Below are 23,815 nucleotides of genomic sequence, written 5' to 3' on the forward strand. Positions count from 1 at the left end.
TTTGATAGGACAGTGTAGAGGGAGGTTTACTCTGTATCTAACCCGTGCTGAACCTGCCCTGGGAGTGTTTGATAGGACAGTGTAGAGGGAGCTTTACTCTGTATCTAACCCTTGATGTACCTGCACTGGGAGTGTTTGATGGGACAGTGTAGAGGGAGCTTAACTCTGTATCTAAGCCGTGCTGTACCTGCGCTGGGAGTGCTGATGGGAAAGTGTAGAGGGAGTTTTACTCGGTATCTAACCCATGCTGTAGCTGCCCTGGGAGTGTTTGATGTGACAGTGTAGCGGGAGCTTTACTCTGTATCGAAACAGTGCTTTACTTGCCCTGGGAGTGTTTGCTGGGAAAGTTTAGAGGGAGCTTTTCTCTGCATCTAACCTGTGCTGTACCTGCCCTGGGAGTGTTTGATCGGACAGTGTAGAGGGAGATTTACTCTGTATCGGACTGAAGGCCGATAAATCCCCAGGGCCTGATAATCTACATCCCAGGGTACTTAAGGAAGTGGCCCTAGAAATAGTAGATGCATTGCTGGTCATCTTCCAGAACTCGATAGACTCTGGAACAGTACCCATGGATTGGAGGGTAGCTAATGTTACCCCACTATTCAAAAAAGGTGGCAGAGAAAAAGTGGGGAATTATAGACCGGTAAGCCTGACATCGGTAGTGGGGAAAATGCTAGAATCTATTATGAAAAATGTAATAGCAGAGCACTTGGTAAGCAGTGACAGGATCGGACAAAGTCAACATGGATTTACAAAAGGTAAATCATGCTTGACTAATCTACTGGAATTTTTTGAGGATGTAACTGGTAAAATAGATGAGGGAGAACCAGTGGATGTGGTGTATTTGGACTTTCAGAAGGCTTTCGATAAGGTCCCACATAAGAGATTAGCGTGCAAAATTAAGGCACATGGGATTGGGGGCGAGGTATTGACTTGGATAGAGAACTGGTTGGCGGGCAGAAAGCAAAGAGTTGGAATAGACGGGTCATTTTCCGAGTGGCAGGCAGTGACTAGTGGGGTACCGCAGCTGTTCACAATATATATTAATGATCTGGACGAGGGAATTGGATGTAATATCTCCAAATTTGCAGATGACACAAAGCTGGGTGGGAGGGTAAGCTGTGAGGAGGATGTCGTGAAACTCCAGTACGATTTGGACAGATTGGGTGATTGGGCAGAAACATGGCAAATGCACTATAATGTGGATAAATGTGAGGTTATCCACTTTGGTGGCAAAAACAGGAAGGCAGATTATTATTTGAATGGCAATAGATTGGGAGAAGGGGAAGTGCAAAGAGACCTGGGTGTTCTTGTGCACCAGTCGCTGAAGGTAAGCATGCAGGTGCAGCAGGCGATTAAGAAGGCAATGGTATGTTGGCCTTCATAGCAAGAGGGTTCGAGTACAGGAACAAGGATGTATTGCTACAGTTGTACAGGGCCTTGGTGAGACCGCACCTTGAGTATTGTGTGCAGTTTTGGTCGCCTTACCTGAGGAAGGACGTTCTTGCCATGGAAGGAGTGCAGCGAAGATTCACCAGGCTGATACCTGGGATGGCAGGAATGACGTATGAGGAGAGATTGTGTCGATTGGGCTTATACTCACTGGAGTTTAGAAGATTGAGAGGGGATCACATCGAAACCTATAAAATTCTGTCAGGCCTGGACAGACTAGATGCAGGAAGGATGTTTATGATGGCTGGGGAGTCCAGAACCAGGGGTCATAGTCTAAGGATAAGGGGTAAGCCATTTAGGACTGAAATGAGGGGGAATTTCTTCACCCAGAGTGTGGTGAACCTTTGGAATTCTCTGCCACAGAGGGCGGTGGAGGCCAGTTCATTAAATATATTCATAAAAAGGAGTTGGATATATTTCTTAAGGCTAAAGGGATCAAGGGATATGAGGAGAAGGCAGGGACAGGGTACTGAATTTGGATGATCAGCCATGATCTCATTGAATGGCGGAGTAGGCTTGAAGGGCCAAATGGCCTACTCCTGCTCCTATCTTCTATGTTTCTATGTTTCTAACCCGTGCTGAACCTGCCCTGGAAGTGTTTGATGGGACAGTGTAGAGGGAGCTTTACTCTGTATCTAACCCGTGCTGTACCTGCCCTGGGAGTGTTTGTTGGGACTGTGTAGATGGAGCTGTACTCTGTATCTAACCCGTGCTGTACCTGCGCTGGGAGTGTTGATTGGACAGTGTAGAGGGAGCTTTATTCTGTATCGAACCCATGCTGTACTTGCCTTGGGAGTGTTTGATGGGAGAGTGTAGCGGGAGCTTTACTCTGTATCTAACCCATGCAGTACTTGCCCTGGGAGTGTTTGATGGGATAGTGTAGAGGGAGATTTACTCTGCATCTAACCTATGCTGTACCTGCCCTGGGAGTGTTTGATGGGACAGTGTAGAGGGAGCTTTACTCTGTATCCAACCCATGCTGTACCTGCCCTGGGAGTGTTGATGGGACAGTGCAGAGTGAGCTTTACTCTTTATCTAACCCGTGCTGTAGCTGCCCTGGGAGTGTTGATTGGATAGTGTAGAGGGCGCTTTACTCTGTATCTCACCCGTGCTGCACTTGCCCTGGGAGTGTTTGATGGGACAGTGTAGCGGGAGATTTACACTGTATCTAACATGTGCTGTAGCTGCCATCGGAGTGTTGATTGGACTGTGTAGAGGGAGCTTTATTCTGTATCTGACCCGTGCTGTACCTTCCCTGGGACTGTTTGATGGAACAGTGTAGAGGGAGCTTTACTCTGTATCTAACTTTACTCTGTATCTAACCCGTGATGTTCCTGCTCTGGGAGTGTGTGATAGGACAGTGTTGAGGGAGTTTATTCTGTATCTAACCTGTGCAGCACCTGCCCTGAGCGTGTTTGATGGGACAGTGCAGAGGGAGCTTTACTCTGTATGTAGTGTATGTACCTTGAAGAAGGAACTATATTCTGCAGCCCCTGTATACTGCAGTAACAGTAGTGACCACCCCTGTATATAAGCCTGTGTAGTAACTTTGTGTAGTAGTTCCAATTTTGTCTCCATTCAGTTATAACCAACTTCTGCAGTCCGTGTCTCAATTACACATGGACATTACATTGGCGACGAACAGATCCGAACTTACCTACAGTTCTGCACCATCTGACGGGGATCCATCCCTGAAGCGAAGTTATTAGAGGTCGAAGCCAGAAGGAAGAAATCCCAAAAAAAACAAACAGAAGAAACGGGCATCGACCGTGGGCAACCGCCCTCTGATTCATCGAATTCGAAGATTTGCAGGAGAGGCTGTCGAGAGCTGGGCTTGGTTCTCCAGTCTATGGTGTTCCAGCTAATCGGGCTGGTGGCAGGTAGTACACTGATCCTTCCTGGGCTGCGGCGGGCTAGAGCTCGATCGGGTGGCTTTTCAACGGGGCCGAGCAGCGTTGTCGGGAAGAGGAGAGAGAGAGAGAGGGTGGAGCACACAGGGCGCGGCCGGTGCTACGAAGCCGGGCAGCGTACAGACCCGAGAAGAGGGAGGAAAGTGTCCCATAGGGTCTGCTCTGACGACGGGAACAGTAATTAAAATAAAAGAAAAAGAAATTAGAAGCGCAGAAAGCCGCGAGGAGCTGCAGTTTGCCACGGGGACCGCGGAGAGCGGCGTTGGCAGCAGCGCGGGGGGAAGCGCGCGAAGACCATAGGGCGTCGCCATCAAGGCATAAAAACGCCAGCAACAGCGTTGGCAGCAGCGGAAAAGACAGCGCGGGAGGCGCCATCTTAATCCAGCGGGGAAGAAGGAAAAGCGCGGGAGGCGCCATTTTGTTAAATCAGGGAAGAAGGCAAAGCACGGGAGGCGCCATTTTGTTCTATCGGGGAAGGAGGCAAAGCGCGGGAGGCGCCATCTTAGATCTCCAAGATGCCAAAGACTGGCAATATCACTGCCTTCGATAATGAAATAGAAGACTGGACCACGTATGTGGAAAGAGTCGAAGTATATTGCAAGGCAAATGAAGTAACTGATGAGAAAAAGGCATCGGTACTACTAAACTTAATGGGCGCAAGAACTTACGGCCTATTGCGGAACCTGATCACTCCAGTCAAACCGATGGAGAAGAGTTTTAACGAAATTGTTGATATCCTACAGGAACATCTAAATCCTACACCGCTGCTGATAGCAGAAATATTTAAATTCCACAAGAGAAATCAGCATAAAGATGAGAGCAATGCTGATTACCTTACGGAACTACGCAAGCTATCAAAGCACTGCCAGTTCGGAGCAGGACTGGCAGATACCTTACGGGACAAATTTGTCTGTGGACTCCTAAGTGAAGGAACCCAGAAGAGGTTACTCTCAGAGAAAGAGCTGACGCTAGATAAGGCTTTCAGCGTGGCAGTATCGTACGAAGCAGCAGCAAGGGGAGCTGCGGAAATACAGCAAAAGCCACAGGAATACGGCACCCATGAAATGACACGGGGATTTGAAAAATGTTATCGCTGCGGCAGAACAACCCATGACCAGAAGGACTGCTGGTTCAAGGACAAAACATGCAGGCAATGCGGAAAGATGGGACACATTGCACGAGTTTGCATGTCCGGGAAGAAGGCTAATGACAACAAAAAGACTACCAAGGAAAAGTACAGGAAAGTACAAAAGATGACGGACAGTAGTTCCGAAGACCAGAAGAGCGATAGTGAATCCGGGAACAAGAGACTAAGCTGTCTCAAACTACACAACGTAATCGCAAAAGAGGATCACCGAACCATTTGGGTCACCCTCACGATAGCAGGGTCCCAATTCAAAATGGAATTGGATACAGGATCAGCCCTGACCGTCATGAATCGACGAGACTACGAGCAGCTATTCTCACACATACCCTTGAAAGACACATCCATTGTCTTGAAGACATATACGGGGCAGAAAGTATACCCCAGAGGGAAAATACGGGTGCCTGTCGAATACAACGGCAAGGAAATACAGAAATTGTATCTGTACATACTGCAAGATGGTGGACCACCGTTATTGGGATGTGAATGGATCAGAAAGATAAGTTTAGACTGGCACTCCATTCAGGCACTAACTGTGGCTGGTAAAAAGGATGACGACGTCACACCTGGACGATTGTCAAAAATCTTAGCTAACGCTAAAGAGGTATTTCAACAAGGACTGGGAACTCTTAAAGGCATAACTGCCCTATGCCTCAATAAAAATAGAAGAGAATGCAATTCCCAAGTTTTTCAAAGCAAGACCGGTACCGTATGCAATTCGCCCAGCCGTCGCGGCAGAGCTGGAGAATCTGGAGAATGCAGGCGTGTTATCTAAGGTAGACTGGAGCGAGTGGGCGACACCCATCGTTCCTGTCATGAAGAAAACGTTAAACAATAAGTCTGAGGAGCCAAGGAAGGTTCGCATCTGTGGGGACTTCAAGGTGACTGTGAACCCAGTCCTTCACACAGTACAGTATCCTCTTCCGAGGATAGAAGATATTTTCACCTCACTATCTGGAGGGAAACGTTTTACAAAAATTGACCTAGCGCAAGCATATTTGCAGATGGAGGTTGAAGAATCCTCTAGGAAATATCTCACGATAAACACTCACAAAGGTCTTTACCAGTATAATCGACTGGTATTCGGAGTAGCATCAGCTCCGGCTATATGGCAAAGAGCGATGGAACAAGTCCTACAAGGGATTCCGGGGACTCAGTGTTACTTGGACAACATCCTAGTGACAGGTGAAAATGACAGTGAACACCTTGCCAACCTAGAGCAGGTTAGACTAAGAGAACATGGGCTATGAGCCAATCGCCTCAAATGCGAGTTTTTTAAGAAACAAATATCGTATTGTGGCCACGTGATTGATGAAGAGGGGTTATATAAGTCCCCTGACAAAATTGAAGCGGTAGTTAAGGCTCCAGCACCTGAAAATGTGTCGCAACTGAGGTCATTCCTCGGATTGGTGAATTACTACCATAAGTTTTTGCCGAATTTGTCCACAATTCTGCACCCACTGAATGCCCTGCGACAAACTGGAGTAGCATGGAAATGGAGCGATGAATGTAAGTGGGCCTTTCAGAATTGTAAAGGCCTGATCACTTCAAGAGAAGTATTGGCTCACTACAACCCATCACTACTGATAAGACTGGCGTGTGATGCGTCTCCCTACGACGTTGGAGCGGTACTGTCACATAAATTCCTTGATGGTTCAGAGAGGCCGATAGCTTTTGCGTCACGCTCGTTAACTTCAGCCGAGCGTAACTACGCCCAGATTGACAGAGAGGCCCTCAGCCTGGTGTGGGGGGTGAAGAAGTTCAATCACTACCTGCACGGACAGAAATTTACTCTACTAACTGATCATCAACCTCTTGTCTCCATTTTCAACCCTAAGAAGGGCGTCCCGATAATGACAGCACAATGGCTACAGAGGTGGTCCCTTTTCCTAGGGGCACACCAATATGACATCGAGTACAAAGGAACTAAACAGCATGGGAATGCTGATGGATTGTTGCGCCTACCGTTGCCGACGGTGGAAGAAGTACCTGCAGTGGATCCTGTGGAGATATTCCACTCGACCGTAGTCGAATGTCTACCTGTGACGAATGCAAACATAGAAAAGGAAACACGAAATGACCCGACACTCTCCAGGGTCTATGATTTAACGGTGAAGGGATGGCCAGCACATGGCGACCCACTGTTGCCAGCATTCTCGCCGAGAAGAGAACAGCTGTCAGTGTGCCGAGGAACCTTGATGTGTGGATCCAGAGTAGTAATTCCACCCAAATTGAAGGATAGAGTGCTCAATGAGCTTCATGAGGGTCATCTGGGAGGGGTAAAAATGAAGAACTTAGCCAGAGCGTTTGTGTGGTGGCCGGGAATCGATAGAGAAATCGAAGAGATGACCAAGAGCTGTACAGGATGCCAGAAGGTCCAAAACGCCCCACCACAAGCCCCTCTACATCCATGGGAGTGGCCCTCATCTCCATGGCAAAGGGTACACATTGATTTTGCTGGTCCATTTATGGACTCGATGTTTTTAATTGCGGTGGATGCACATTCAAAGTGGCCAGAGGTAATAAAAATGTCCTCAACCGCCACAGAAAAAACTATCACAGTCTTAAGAACCATATTCGCCAGAAATGGGCTGCCTGAACAGATTTGCTCCGACAATGGACCACAGTTTGTGTCTGAGGAGTTCCGGAGGTTCTTAAAGAACAATGGTGTTGAGCATTACACATCCGCCCCATATCATCCAGCCACCAATGGATTGGCTGAGAGGTTCGTTCAAACATTCAAGAAGGCTATCAAGGCAATGTGTAATGAAGACATACCCCTACAACACAAGGTGGATAACTTCTTGTTTGCCTACCAGAATGCGACACATGCGGTTACCAACCAAACTCCAGCCATGATGTTCTTCAATCGAAGACTAAGATGCCGCTTGGAGTTGGTTAAGCCAAACATCAGAAGAGATGTGGAGAACAGGCAGTTTCAGAATATGAATGAAAGGCCAACCAGGAGTTTCAAGATAGGTCAACCAGTTTTGGCCCGGGACTACCGCACAGAGAAATGGCAGCCAGGAACGATCTGCACATGGCAAGGACCTCTAATGTATACCGTGGACGTTGGAGAGAGCATTGTAAGACGCCATGCTGACCAGATTCTAGAGTCACTGGAAAACGTCAAATCTACACCACGATCCTATACACCTGGTGATGAAACCGAAGTACCAATTGCATCTACCTCAGAATCGGTGATATTGGAAGCAGACGAACCAAACAACGACGTTGATCCCGAATCAACCTTGCCAGAAGAACCTGATACCCCAAAGAGGCGTTATCCGGACAGAATCAGGAAGCCTCCTCAAAGACTGAATTTATAATTGATTAACTTCAGCTAATGTATATATAGCAACTGTAATTGTAAGTATGTTATTTAATTATTAATCGAATGTTAAGTACTGTTTAGCTAAAAGGGGAGGAATTCTAGTGTATGTACCTTGAAGAAGGAACTATATTCTGCAGCCCCTGTATACTGCAGTACCAGTAGTGACCACCCCGTATAAGCCTGTGCAGTAACTTTGTATAGTAGTTCCAGTTTTGTCTCCATTCAGTAAACACCTGTTATAACCAACTTCTGCAGTCCGTGTCTCAATTACACACGGACATTACACTGTATCTAACCCATGCTGTACCTGCGCTGGGAGTGTTTGATGGAACAGTGTAGAGGGAGCATTACTCTGTATCTAACCCGTGCTATACCTGCCCTTGGAGTGTTTGATGGGACAGTGTAGAGAGAGCTTTACTCTGCAACTCACTTATACTGTACCTGCCCTGGAAGTGTTTGATGGGACACTGTAGAGGGAGCTTTACTCTGTCTCCAACCCGTGCTGTACCTGCCCTGGGAGTGTTGATGGGACAGTGTAGAGGGAGCTTTACTCTGTATCTATCCCGTACTGCACCTGCCCTGTGAGTGTTTGATTGGACAGTGTAGCGGGAGCTTTACTTTGTATCTAACCCATGCTGTACCTGTATTGGGAGTGTTTGATGGGACAGTGTAGCGGGAGCTTTACTCTGTATCTAAACCGTGCTGTACTGGCCCTGGGAGTGTTTGATCGGACAGTGTAGCGGGAGATTTACTCTGTATCTAACCCGTGCTGAACCTGCCCTGGGAGTGTGTGATGGGACAGTATAGAGGGAGCTTTATTCTGTATCTAACCCGTGCTGTACCTGCGCTGGGAGTGTTTGATGGGACAGTGTAGATGGAGCTTTACTCTGTATCTAACCCGTGCTGTACCTGCCCTGGGAGTGTTTGATGGGACAGTGTAGTGGGAGCTTTATTCTGTATCCAACCCATGCTGGACCTTCCCTGGGAGTGTTGATGGGACAGTGTAGAGGGAGCTTTACTCTGTATATAACCCATTCTGCAGTTGCCCTGGGAGTGTTTGATGGGACAGTGTAGAGGGAGCTTTACTCTGTATCTAACCCGTGCTGTAGTTGCCCTGGGAGTCTGTGATGGAACAGTGTAGAGGGAGCTTTATTCTGTATCTAACCCGTGCTGTACCTGCCCTGGGAGTGTTTGATGCGACAGTACACCTGGAGCTTTACTCTTTATCTAACCCGTGCTGTACCTGCCCTGGGAGTGTTTGATGCGACAGCGCAGAGGGAGCTTTACTCTGTATCCAACCCATGCTGGACCTTCCCTGGGAGTGTTGATGGGACAGTGTAGAGGGAGCTTTACTCTGTATCTAACACGTGCTTTACATGCCCTTGGAGTGTCTGATGGGACAGTGTAGAGGGAGCTTTACTCTGTATCCAACCCGTGCTGTACCTGCCCTGGGAGTGTTGATGGGACAGTATAGAGGGAGCTTTACTCTGTATCTAACCCATGCTGCACCTGCCCTGGGAGTGTCTGATGGGACAGTGTAGAGGGAGCTTTACTCTTTATCTAATCCGTGCTTTACCTGCCCTGAGAGTGTTGATTGGACAGTGTAGAGGGAGCTTTACTCTGTATAAGAACATAACATAAGAAATAGGAGCAGCAGTAGGCCAATCGGCCCCTCGAGCCTGCTCCGCCATTCAATAAGATCATGGCTGATTTGATCCTAACCGCCAATCTACTATCACAGAACCATCTCCTGAATCTAACAGAATTAGACACACGAAATAGGAGGAGGATCAGGCTACACGGCCCCTGGGCCTGCTCCGCTACCCACAGGGCCATGTCCGATCTGAACCTAGACTCGTGTCCAAATTCCTGCCCGCTCCCCGTAACCCTTAATTCCCTTTACTTCTAGGAAACTGTCAATTTCTGTTTTAAATTTATGTAATGATGTAGCTTCTACAGCTTTTTGGGGCAGCATAGTCCATGGACCTACCACCCTCTGAGTGAAGTAGTTCCTCCTCATCTCAGTTTTGAAAGAGCAGCCCCTTATTCTAAGACTGTGCCCCCAAGTTCTAGTTTCACCCATCATCGGGAACATCCTCCCCGCATCCACCCGATCCAACCCCTTCACAATCTTATATGTTTCAATAAGATCACCTCTCATTCTTCTGAACTCCAATGAGTAGAGTCCCAATCTACTCAACCTCTCCTCATATGTCCATCCCCTCATCCCCGGGATTAACCGAGTGAACCTTCTTTGTACTGACTCGAGAGCAAGTATGTCTTTTCTTAAGTATGGACACCAAAACTGTATGCAGTATTCCAGGTGCGGTCTCACCAATACCTTGTACAACTGAAGCAATACCTCCCTATTTTTATATTCTATCCCCCTAGCAATGAAAGCCAACATTCCATTGGCCTTCTTAATCACTTGCTGCACCTGCATACTAACCTTTTGAGTTTCGTGCACCAGGACCCCCAGATCCCTTTGTACTTCAGTACTTTCCAGTTTCTTGCCATTGATAATAACTTGCTCTACGATATTTCCTGCCAAAGTGCATAACCTCACACTTTCCAGTACTGCCCGTGCTGTACCTGCCCTGGGAGTGTTTGATTTGACAGTGTAGAGGGAGCTTTACTCTGTATCTAACCCGTGCTGTAGTTGCCCTGGGAGTCTGTGATGGGACAGTGTAGAGGGAGCTTTATTCTGTATCTAACCCGTGCTGCACCTACCCTGGGAGTGTCTGATGGGACAGTGTAGAGGGAGTTTTATTCTGTATCTAACCCATGCTATACCTGCCCTGGGAGTGTTTGATGGGCCTGTGTAGAGGGAGCTGTACTCTGTTTCAAACCCGTGCTGTACCTGCACTGGGAGTGTTTGATGGGAAAGTGTAGAGGGAGTTTTCTTCTGTATCTAACCCGTGCTGTAGCTGCCCTGGAAGTGTTGATTGGACACTGTAGAGGGAGCTTTACTCTGTATCTAACCCATGATGTACTTGCCCTGGGAGTGTTTGATGGAAGAGTGTAGCGGGAGCTTTACTCTATATCTAACCCATGCTGTACTTGCCCTGGGAGTGTTTGTTGGGACAGTGTAGCGAGAGCTTTACTCTGTATCTAACCCGTGCTGTACCTGCGCTGGGAGTGTTTGATGAGACAGTGTAGAGGGAGCTTTACTCTGTATCTAACCCGTGCTTTACCTGCCCTGGGAGTGTTGATTTGACAGTGTAGAGGGAGCTTTATTCTGTACCTAACCCGTGCTGTACCTGCCCTGGATGTTTTTGATGGGACAGTGTAGAGGGAGCTTAACTCTGTATCTAACCCGTGCTGTACCTGCGCTGGGAGTGTTTGATGCAAAAGTGTAGAGGGAGTTTTACTCTGTATCTAACCTGTGCTGTACTTGCCCTGGGAGTGTTTGATGGGACAGTGTAGTGGGAGCTTTATTCTGTATCTAACCTGCGCTGTGTGGTGATTATTCTTTATGTTTAGTAAGAAGTATTGTGATTGGTTGTTTGTTTCCTGCCTTGGGATATATGCTGTAATCTCATTGGTAGTTTATGTCATGTGATTTGTGGTGGCCATCTTAAATTCAGTTCTTTCCAGCCTTTAGTTAGGACTGGGTGTTGAAGATGTGCTACAGGCTTTTTAAGTTAATAAAGCCTAGATTAGAAAGGCAAATCTATTCTTTATTTCAATTTATTAACTTTATGTCAGAATGGAGCGATATCTTCAACCAGAACGATTCAATGCTGACCCTAATTCTGCAGGAGTGGATGATAAATGGAAACATTGGTATTGTACATTTAAAAACTTTTTGGGCGTGTTGGATCAAGAGTCTCTAAATAAGCTGAATATGCTGATCAACTACATTGCTCCGGATGTGTATAAGTATATTTTGGACTGTAAAACTTACGAAGTGGCTATTTCTACATTGGGAAAGATTTTTGTTAAACCAAAGAATGAGGTATTTGCACGTCACCTTCTATCTGCCCGTAGGCAGCAGGTGGGAGAATCTTTGGATACTTATTTACAAGCACTTCGGTGCCTTAGTGTTAACTGTAATTATAAGGCCGTGACGGCTGAAGAATATAAGGAAGAATCGGTACGGGATGCTTTTATTAATGGATTACTGTCTAGATCAATTCATCAGCGGTTGTTAGAAAATAAGACTTTGGATTTTAAGAGTGCTTTTGAGCAAGCTTCTACATTGGATGTGGCTCAGAGAAGTTCGGATTCTTATGCTCTTTTTAATCGGCCTGTGACTGTGGTTTCGGCAGTTCCGGATGAAAAGGAATTATGTGGACTTAATAGGAGTGGTTTACTAGATTCTGAAACAGTTTCTACTTCAGCGGCTGTTGCCTATAGGATTCAGAAGTGTTATTTTTGTGGGAACGTCCGGCACCCTCGTCTGAAGTGTCCTGCTCGGGAGGCTGTGTGTAGTAAATGCGGCAAGAGAGGTCATTACGCACGTGTGTGTAAATCATCAGGTTCAATTACCTCCTCTGTGACTATTCAGCCTTTAGATAGGGCGTTTATTGCATCAATTTCTGCTGCATTTGCTCATGGCTGAAACAAAGCTATAGTTACGGCCCAAGTTAATGGGTTGGAAGTGAAGGCCCTTATAGATACGGGCAGTACCGAGAGTTTTATAAGTCTTCAGTTTGCAAAGGAGAAGCATTTGAAAATTTCGCCTGTTTCCTATCAGGTGTGTATGGCTCAGACGACTCTCACCTCACAAGTAGCTGGTTGTTGCCTTGTGAAATTGATTCTTCTAGGTAATACGTATACTGATATACGCCTATCTGTTTTGCCTAATCTCTGTGCGGATATTTTGATTGGTCATGATGTGCTTCAGTTACACGAGTCTCTCAGGCTTTCATTTGGCGGGACTAAACCACCTTTATCTATTTGTGGATTAACCTCTTTATCCATTTCTCCATTATCACTTTTTTCCAATTTGATGCCGGATTGTAAGCCAATTGCTACCAAGTCAAGAAGGTATAGCAGTCAGGATAGAGAATTTATTAATTCTGAAGTTCAACGTCTCTTATTGGAAGGAATCATTGAACCTAGTTGTTCGCCTTGGCGAGCACAGGTAGTTGTCACGACTAACGAGAGACATAAGAAACGAATGGTGATAGACTATTCCTAAACTATTAATAGGTATACTCAATTAGATGCGTACCCTTTGCCTAAGATTAATGAGCTTATCAATAAAGTATCTCAGTATAAGGTTTTTAGCACTATTGACCTAAAGAGTGCTTATCATCAGATTCCTATTGTTAAGAAGGATCAACCATATACGGCCTTTGAGGCTGGTGGAAAGCTGTATCAGTTTTGCCGAATACCATTTGGTGTTACTAATGGTGTTGCTTGTTTTCAACGGGCAATGGATGCTTTTATAAGTGATAACTCTCTCTCTGACACCTTTTCATACTTAGATGACATCACGGTGTGTGGCAAATCAAGGGTGGAGCATGATTCTAATTTAGAAAGATTCCTTCAAGCTGCGGAAAAAGTTGGTTTAACTTTCAATAAAGAGAAGTGTGCCTTTTCGACCACTGAGGTAAATCTACTGGGGTACATTATCTCGGGAAACAAGATTAAACCAGACCCAGAACGTCTGCGACCATTGATTGATTTACCTTGTCCTACTAATTCTAAGGCTTTGCAACGAGTTGTTGGACTGTTTTCTTACTATTCTAATTGGATTGCAAATTTTTCACAGAAGATCCGGCCTCTTATTCGGGTTACGACATATCCTCTATCATGGGAGGCCAGGACGTGTTTTGATAATTTTAAAAAGGATATCCTTGGAGCAGTTGTGCATTCTATTGATGAACAGGTTCCTTTTGTGATTGAGACGGACGCTTCTGATTTTGCAATTGGGGCTACTCTGAACCAAAATGGAAGACCTGTGGCCTTTTTCTCACGTACCTTGAACAATAGTGAAAAAAGGCATTCTTCAATAGAGAAAGAGGCGTATGCAATAGTAGAAGCACTGCGTAAATGGAGACATTATTTATCGGGGCGACATTTTACGTTGGTAACTAATCAAAAGTCTGTGTCCTTTATGTTTGATGTCAAACATTTTGGAAAGATTAAGAATGATAAAATAATGAGGTGGAGGATTGAGTTGGCATGTTACCATTTTGATATAGTTTATCGTCCGGGGAAGGATAATGTTGCTGCTGATGCGCTGTCGAGGGCTTATTGTTCTGTGATTCATGGAGATATGCTTATTAATCTTCACAATGCCTTATGCCATCCTGGGGTTACGAGGATGATACAGTTCGTATGCAGTAAGAATTTGCCCTTTTCAGTTGAAGACGTCAAGCGGATGACTTCATCATGTTCTATCTGTGCTCGGTGTAAACCGAATTTCTTTAAGCCTCAACGAGCTCATCTTATAAAGGCTACTTCTCCTTTTGAACGTTTGAGCGTCGATTTCAAGGGGCCTCTTCCTTCAACTACTCAAAACCGATATATATTTACTGTTGTGGATGAGTTTTCAAGGTTCCCTTTTGCTTTTCCTTGCGCAGATGTATCAGCTGCTACAGTTATCAAATGTCTGACTCAACTTTTTGTCATCTTTGGGATGCCTGCGTATATCCATTCGGATCAGGGAAGCTCTTTTATGTCTTCCCAGTTGAAGGAATACCTTCAGAGTCGGGGAATTTCTACTAGCAGAACTACCCCATATAATCCCCAGGGTAATGGACAGTGCGAACGATACAATGGGGTGATCTGGAAGGCAGTTATGTTGGCTTTGACATCCCGGAACCTTAAGAATACACAGTGGGAAATGGTACTGCCTGATGCCCTGCATTCCATTAGATCATTGCTTTCAACGGCTACTAATGTGACCCCCCATGAAAGGCTCTTTAACTATCCGCGGAGATCTACTACGGGATATTCGGTACCTTCATGGCTTACTATGCAGGGACCTGTGCTGCTTCGACGCCATGTTAGATTGTCAAAATATGATCCTTTAGTGGAGGAGGTGGAGCTGTTGGAGGCAAATTCCCAATATGCTCATATTCGATTCCAAGATGGGAAAGAAAGTACCGTTTCAATTAAAGACTTGGCTCCTTGTGGTGGCCAGCCCTCTTTTGAGGATATTAACAATAGTCATGATTCAGATAATGTGGATGCTGTTACAGATACTACGAATATTTCCAATCCGACTGCAGATAATTATACTTCTATTAGTCAGCCCTCGATGGATGTTCATGACCGTCCCAGTTTACCTCCTGATGGGATTTCTAATCCGGAAACCGTTGAAAATCGGGATATGGATAGCCTTCCTGCAGAAGATACTTCTGTGTCTCCTGGTGTGGGAGGGCAAGGAATTTCACCAAGGTTGAGAAGGTCGACACGAACAAGATATCTGGTCGACCGATTGAAAATGGACTTTTAAAATGATAGTAATGTTTTAAAATTGTTGAAATATTATATTATATTGTTTTAGTTGAGAGATACTTAATACTTATGTGCAATGTTACTATTTGTTGTTGCTCACTTAGTATTGTGTCATGTTGAATAGTTTTATTTTGTCTGTGCATAGTTTTAGTTGTAAATAATTAATTATAAATTGTAAAGGTTATTTAGGTTGGAGTATATTTTAAAAGGAGGGGTGAATGTGGTGATTATTCTTTATGTTTCGTAAGAAGTATTGTGATTGGTTGTTTGTTTCCTGCCTTGGGATATATGCTGTAATCTCATTGGTAGTTGATGTCATGTGATTTGTGGTGGCCCTCTTAAATTCAGTTCTTTCCAGCCTTTAGTTGGGACTGGGTGTTGAAGATGTGCTTCAGGATTTTTAAGTTAATAAAGCCTAGATTAGAAAGGCAAATCTATTCTTTATTTCACGCTGTACCTGCCCTGGGAGTGTTTGATGGGACAGTGTAGAGGGAGCTTTACTCTGCATCTAACCTATGCTGTACCTTCCCTGGGAGTGTTTGATGGGACAGTGTAGAGGGAGCTTTACTCTTTATCCAACCCGTGCTGCACCTGCCCTGGGAGTGTTTGATGGGACAGTGTAGAGGGAGCTTTACTCTTTATCCAACCCGTGCTGTACCTGCCCTGGGAGTGTTAATGGGACAGTGTAGAGAAACATTGAAGATAGGAGCAGGAGTAGGCCATTCGGCCCCTCGTGCCTGCTCCACCATTCAATGCGATCATGGCTGATCATCCAAATTCAGTACCCTGTCCCTGCTTTCTCCCCATACTCCTTGATCCCTTTAGCCTTAAGAAATATATCCAACTCCTTTTTGAATAAATTTAATGAACTGGCCTCCACCGCCTTTTGTGGTAGAGAGTTCCACAGGTTCACCACTCTCTGGGTGAAAAAATTCTTCCTCATTTCTGTCCTAAATGGCCTACCCTTTATCCTTAGTCTGTGTCCCCTGGTTCTGGACTCCCTGACGATCGGGAACATCCTTCGTGCATCTAGTTTGTCCAGTCCTGTCAGAATTTTATAAGTTTCAATGAGATCACCTCTCATTCTTCTAAACTCCAGTGAGTACAAGCCCAATCGACCCAATCTCTCCTCATACATCATTCCTGCCATCCCAGGTATCAGCCTGGTGAATCTTCGCTGAACTCCTTCCATGGCAAGAACATCCTTCCTCAGATAAGGCGACCAAAACTGCATACAATACTCAAGATGTGGTCTCACCAAGGTCCTGTACAACTGCAGCAAGACATCCTTGTTCTTGTACTCAAACCCTCTCGCTAGGAAGGCCAACATACCATTTGCATTCTTAACTGCCTGCTGCACCTTCATGCTTACCTTCAGCGACTGGTGCACAACGACACCCAGGTCTCGTTGCACTTCCCCTTCTCCCAATCTATTGCCATTTAGATAATAATCTGCCTTCCTGTTTTTGCCACCAAAGTGGATAACCTCACATTTATCCCTGTTATATTGCATCTGCCATGTTTCTCCCCAATCACCCAACATGTCCAAATCATCCTGGAGTTACTCTACATCCTCCTCAGAGCACACGCACCCACTCAGCTTTGTGTCGTCTGCAAATTTGGAGATATTACATCTAGTTCCCTTTTCTAGATCATTAATATATATTGTGAATAGCTGGGGTCCAAGGACCGATCCCTGAGGTACCCCACTAGTCACTGCCTGCCACTCGGAAAAAGACCCGTTTATTCCAACTCTTTGCTTTCTGTCTGCCAACCAGTTCTCTATCCAAGTCAATGCCTTGTCCCCAATCCCAAGTGCCTTAAATTTACACGCTAATCTCTTATGCGGGACCTTATCGAAGGCCTTCTGAAAGTCCAGATACACCACATCCACTGGTTCTCCCTTGTCTATTTTACCATTTACATCATCAAAAAATTCCATTAGATTAGTCAAGCACGATTTACCTTTTGTGAATCCATGTTGACTTTGTCCGATCCTGTCACTGTTTTCCAAGTGCTCTGCTATTACATCTTTTAAAATGGATTCTCGCATGTTCCCCACTACCGATGTCAGGCTTACCGGTCTGTAATTCCCCGTTTTCTCTCTACCACCTTTTTTGAATAGTGGGGTAACATTAGCTACCCTCCAATCCATGGGTACTGTTCCAGATTCCACCGAATGTGGAAGATGATCAGCAATGCATCTACTATTTCTAGGGCCACCTCCTTAACTACCCTAGGATGCAGATTATCAGGCCCTGGGGATTTATCGGCTTTCAATCCCATCAATTTCCCTAACACCATTTCCCTACAAATACTGATTTCTTTCAGTTCCTCCCTTTCATCAGACCCTATGTTCCCCGGCATCTCTGGGAGGTTATTTGTGTCCTCCTTTGTGAAGACAGAACCAAAATATGTATTTAGTTGGTCTGCCATTTCTTTGTTCCCCATTTTAAATTCCCCTGATTCTGTCTGCAAGTGGCCTACGCTTGACATCACCAGTCTTTTTCTCTTCACATATCTATAAAAGCTTTTACAGTCAGTTTTTATGTTTCCTGCAAGCTTACTCTCATATTCTATTTTCCCCTTCTTAATTAATCCCTTTGTCCTCCTTTGTTGAATCCTAAACTGCTCCCAGTCCTCAGGATTATTGCTTTTTCTGGCCAATTTATATGTCCTCTCCTTGGATCTCAAACTAGCCCTAATTTCCCTTGTTAGCCACGGTTGAGTCACCGTTTTTGTTTTATTTTTATGCCAAACTGAAATGAACAAATTCTGTAGTTCATCCATGCGGTCTTTGAATGTTTGCCATTGCCTATCCACCGTTAACCCTTTGAGTGACATTCCCCAATCAATCCTAACCAACTCGTGCCTCAGACCATCGTAGTTTCCTTTAGGACCCTAGTCTCTGAGTCAACTACTTCATTCTCCATCTTAATGAAGAATTCGATCATATTATGATCGCTCCGACCCAAGGAGCCTTGTACAACAAGATTGCTAAGTAATCCTTTCTCGTTACATAATACCCAGTCTAAGATGGCCTGATCTCTGGTTGGTTCCTCGACATATTGGTCCAGGAAACCATCCCGTAAACACGCCAGGAATTCCTCCTCCACAGCATTGTTACTAATTTGGTTAGCCCAATCTATATGTAGATTAAAGTCACCCATGATGACTGCTGTGCCCTTATTGCACGCTTCTTTAATTTCTCTTTAAATGCCATCCCCAACCTCTGCCTTACTGCTTGGGGGTCTATATACCACACCCACTAACATTTTCTGCCCCTTGGTATTGCTCAATTCTACCCATACAGATTCCACATCATCAGAGCTAATATCCTTTCATACAATTGTGTTAATCCCTTCCTTAACCAGTAATGCTACCCCACCTCCCTTTCCTTTTTGCCTATCTTTCCTGAATATAGAATACTCCTGGATGTTGAGTTGCCAGCCTTGGCCGTCCTTGAGCCACGTTTCCATAATTCCAACCAAATCATATTCGTTTAACTCTATTTTTGCAGCCAATTCATCCACCTTATTACGAATGCTCCTCGCATTAAGACACAAAGCCTTCACGCTTATTTTTTTACCGGTCTTAGACCTATTAGAATTATTATTTACTGTGGCCATGTTTGATTTAAACTGTTGATTTCTCTGACTGCCACTTTTGTTTTTCTCCTTCCTTTCTTTTGCTTTTATCCTTGTTTCCCTTTCCTCTGTCCCCCTGCTCAGGTTCCCAACCCCCTGCCATTTTAGTTTAAACCCTCCCCCAGAGCACTAGCAAGCACTCCCCCTAGGACATCGGTTCCAGCCCTGCCCAGGTGCAAACCGTCCGGTTTGAACTGGTCCCACCTCCCTCAGAACCGGTTCCAATGTCCCAGGAACTTGAATCCCTCCCCGTTGCACCATTCCTCTAGCCATGTATTCATCTGAAATATCCTTCTACTTCTACTCTGACAAGCACATGGCACTCGTAGCAATCCTGAGATTACTACCTTTGAGGTCCTATTTTTTAGTTTACCTCCTAACTCCCTCTATTCAGCTTTTAGGACCTCATTCCAGTTTTTACCTATATCATTGGTACCTGTATGCACCACGACAACTGGCTGTTCACCCTCCCCTTCCAAACTGTTCTGCAGCCACTCTGAGACATCCTTGACCGTTGCACCAGGGAGGCAACACACCATCCTGGAGTCTCATTTGCGGCTGCATAAACACCTATCTATTCCCCTGACAATAGAATCCCCTATTACTATAGCTCTACCCCTCTTTTTCCTCCCGTCTTGTGCAGCAGAGCCACCCCTGGTGCCAGGAAGTTGGCTGCTGCTGCCTTCCTCTGATAAGCCATCCCCCGCAACAGTACTCAGAGTGGTGTATCTGTTTGAGAGGGGGATGTCCACAGGGGACCCCTGCACTACCTGCCTGCACCTAGTACTCTGCCTGCTGGTCACCCCTTCACTTTCTGCCTGTCCAACCTCTACCTGCGGTGTGTCCAACTCACTAAACGTGCTATTCACAACGTCCTCAGCATCATGAATGCTCCAGTATGCATCCAATCGCAGCTCCAGCGCCGCAATGCGGTCTGTCAGTAGCTGCAGCTGGATACACTTCCTGCACACGTAGTTGTCAAGGACACAGGAAGTGTCCCTGAGTTCCCACATAGCGCAGGAGGAGCATACCACATGGCCGGGCTGTCCTGCCATGACTTATCCTTTCATTAATTGAAATTAAATTAAATCAAATCAATCCCACCAATTATACTACAGTTAAATGGTTTACCAACAGTCCCTGCTACACCAGAGAGACCTCAGCAACTATAAACCACAGACTTAAAGTTTAAAAAGAGAGAAATACTCACCAACCAATCACTTACCTGCTTTCTGCTGATGTCACACTTCGATTACATTTTCCTTCTCTCCCCCCCTCTGAGCTCGGAGACTGCAGATTAGTAAGCCTACCTAGTCTCGGAGCCGCTTTTAACCGCCACCGCTGAGCGGCCTCGTTCCCTCGCAGGTCCGCCTGCCTGCCGCCGCAGCTTTACTCTTATCTAACCCGTGCTGTAGCTGCCCTGGGAGTGTTGATTGGACAGTGTAGAGGGAGCTTTACTCTGTATATAACCCGTGCTGTACTTGCCCTGGGAGTGTTTGATGGGACAGCGTAGAGGGAGTTTTACTCTGTATCTAACCCGTGCTGTACCTGCGCTGGGAGTGTTTGATGGGACAGTGTAGAGGGAGGTTTATTCTGTATCTAACCCATGCTGTACCTGCGCTGGGAATGTTTGATGGGACAGTGTGGAGGGAGCTTTACTCTGTATTGAACCCGTGCTGTAGCAGCCCTGGGAGTGTAGATTGGACAGTGTAGAGGGTGCTTTAATCTTTATCTAACCCGTGCTGTACCTGCCCTGCCAGTGTTTGATGGGACAGTGTAGAGGGAGCTTTTCTCTGTATCTTACACATGCCTTACCTGCACTGGGAGTGTTTGATGGGACAGTGCAGAGGGAGCTTCACTCTGTATCTAACCCATGCTGTACTTGCCCTGGGAGTGTTTGATGGGAGAGTGTAGCGGGAGCTTTACTCTGTATCTAACCCATGCTGTACCTGCCCTGGTAGTGTTTGATGGGACAGTGTAGAAGGAGGTTTACCATGCATCTAACCTGTGCTGTACATGCCCTGGGAGTGTTTGATGGGACAGTGTAGTGGGAGCTTTAATCTTTATCTCACCCGTGCTGTGCCTGCCCTGCCAGTGTTTGATTTGAAAGTGTAGAGGGAGCTTTTCTCTGTATCTTACCCATGCCTTACCTGCACTGGGAGTTTTTGATGGGACAGTGTAGAGGGAGCTTTACTCTGTATCTAACCCGTGCTGAACCTGCCACGGAAGTGTTTGATGGGACAGTATAGAGGGAGTTTTACTCTGTATGTAACCCGTGCTGTACTTGCGCTGGGAGTGTTTGATGGGACAGTGTAGAGGCAGCTTTACTCTGAATTTACCCCGTGCTGTATCTGCCCTGGGACTTTTTGATGGGATGGCGTAGAGGGACTTTACTCGGTATCTAACCCGTGCTGTACCTGTCCTGGGAGTGTTTGATGGGACAGTGTAGAGGGAGATTTACACTGCATCTAACCCGTGCTGTACCTGCCCTGGGAGTGTTTGATGGGACAGTGTAGAGGGAGATTTACTCTGTATCTAACCCATGCTGTTTCTGCCCTGGGAGTGTGTGATGGGACAGTGTAGAGGGAGCTTTACTCTGTATCTAACCCGTGCTGCAGCTGCCCGGGGAGTGTGTGATGGGACAGTGTAGAGGGACCTGTCATTGAGTTCATTGAGTGTATTAGGGATGGGTTTCTTGAGCAGTATGTAACTGAACCGACCAGGGGGCAAGCAACCTTAGATCTGGTCCTGTGTAACGAGACAGGATTAATTAAAAATGTCCTAGTAAAGGATCCCCTTGGAATGAGTGACCATAACATGGTTGAATTCCATATTCAATTAGAGGGTGAGAAGGTTGGATCTCAAACAAGTGTGCTAAGCTTGAATAAAGGAGACTATGAAGGTCTGAGAGCGGAATTGAGTAGAGTGGATTGGGAAAATAGATTAAAGGGTAAGACGATACATGATCAGTGGTGTACATTTAAGCAGTTATTTTACAACTTCCAAAAAATATATATTCCACTGAGAAGAAAAGGGTGTAAAAGAAAAGACAGCCATCCGTGGCTAAGTAAAGAAATTAAGGATAGTATTCGACTAAAAACAAGGGCATATAAGGTAGCCAAATCTAGTGGGAGGATAGAGGATTGGGAAAACTTTAAAAGACAGCAAAAAATAACAAAAAGATTGATTAAGAAAAGGCAGATAGATTATGAAAGTAAATTAGCAAAAAATATAAAAACAGATAGTAAGAGTTTTTATAGTTATATAAAAAGAAAAAGGGTGGCTAAAGTAAAGGTTGGTCCCTTAGAGGATGAGACCGGGAAATTAATGGTGGGAAATATGGAGATGGCAAAAACACAATGAATATTTTATATCAGTCTTTACAGTAGAAGACACTAAGAATATCCCAACACTGGACAAACAGGGGGCTAAAGGGGGGGAGGAACTAAACACGATCAAAATCACTAAGGAAGTGGTACTCGGTAAAATAATGGGACTCAAGGCGGATAAATCACCTGGACCTGATGGCTTACATCCTAGGGTCTTGAGGGAAGTGGCGGTAGGGATTGTGGATGCATTGGTAATAATTTTCCAAAACTCCCTGGACTCGGCAATGGTCCCGGCAGACTGGAAAACTGCTAATGTAACACCCTTATTTAAAAAGGGCAGTAGACATATGGCTGGAAACTATAGACCAGTTAGCCTAACATCTGTGGTAGGTAAAATTTTGGAGTCCATTATTAAGGAGACAGTAACAGGACATTTGGATAATCATAATTTAATAGGACAAAGTCAGCATGGTTTTATGAAGGGGAAGTCATGTTTGACAAATTTGCTGGAGTTCTTTGAGGAAGTAACATATAGGGTGGATAAAGGGGAACCAGTGGACGTAGTGTATTTAGACTTCCAAAAGGCATTTGACAAGGTGCCACACAAAAGATTATTGCTTAAGATAAAAAATCACGGGGATTGGAGGTAATATTCTGGCATGGATAGAGGATTGGCTATCTAGCAGAAGGCAGAGAGTTGGGATAAATGGTTGATTCTCAGACTGGCAATCAGTAACTAGTGGTGTTCCGCAGGGGTCAGTGCTGGGTCCCCAACTCTTTACAATCTATATTAATGATTTGGAGGAGGGGACCGAGTGTAACATATCAAAGTTTGCAGATGATACTAAGATGGGAGGGAAAGTAGTGAGTGAGGAGGACATAAAAAACCTGCAAGGGGACATAGACAGGCTAAGTAAGTGGGCAGAGATTTGGCAGATGGAATACAATAGTGGAAAGTGTGAGGTTATGCACTTTGGCATGAAAAATCGTAGAGCAAGTTATTATCTTAATGGCAAGAAACTGGAAAGTACTGAAGTACAAAGGGATCTGGGGGTCCTGGTGCACGAAACTCAAAAGGTTAGTATGCAGGTGCAGCAAGTGATTAAGAAGGCCAATGGAATGTTGGCTTTCATTGCTAGGGGGATAGAATATAAAAATAGGGAGGTATTGCTTCAGTTGTACAAGGTATTGGTGAGACCGCACCTGGAATACTGCGTACAGTTTTGGTGTCCATACTTAAGAAAGGACATACTTGCTCTCGAGTCAGTACAAAGAAGGTTCACTCGGTTAATCCCGGGGATGAGGGGATGGACATATGAGGAGAGGTTGAGTAGATTGGGACTCTACTCATTGGAGTTCAGAAGAATGAGAGGCGATCTTATTGAAACATATAAGATTGTGAAGGGGTTGGATCGGGTGGATGCGGGGAGGATGTTCCTGATGATGGGTGAAACTAGAACTAGGGGGCATAGTCTTAGAATAAGGGGCTGCTCTTTCAAAACTGAGATGAGGAGGAACTACTTCACTCAGGGTGGTAGGTCCGTGGAATATGCTGCCCCAAAAAGCTGTAGAAGCTACATCAT

The sequence above is a fragment of the Somniosus microcephalus genome, chromosome 3 (genome assembly GCF_052327205.1).
Source record: "Somniosus microcephalus isolate GS21.2 chromosome 3, FLI_Smic_1.0, whole genome shotgun sequence".
Taxonomy (NCBI): Eukaryota; Metazoa; Chordata; class Chondrichthyes; order Squaliformes; family Somniosidae; genus Somniosus; species Somniosus microcephalus.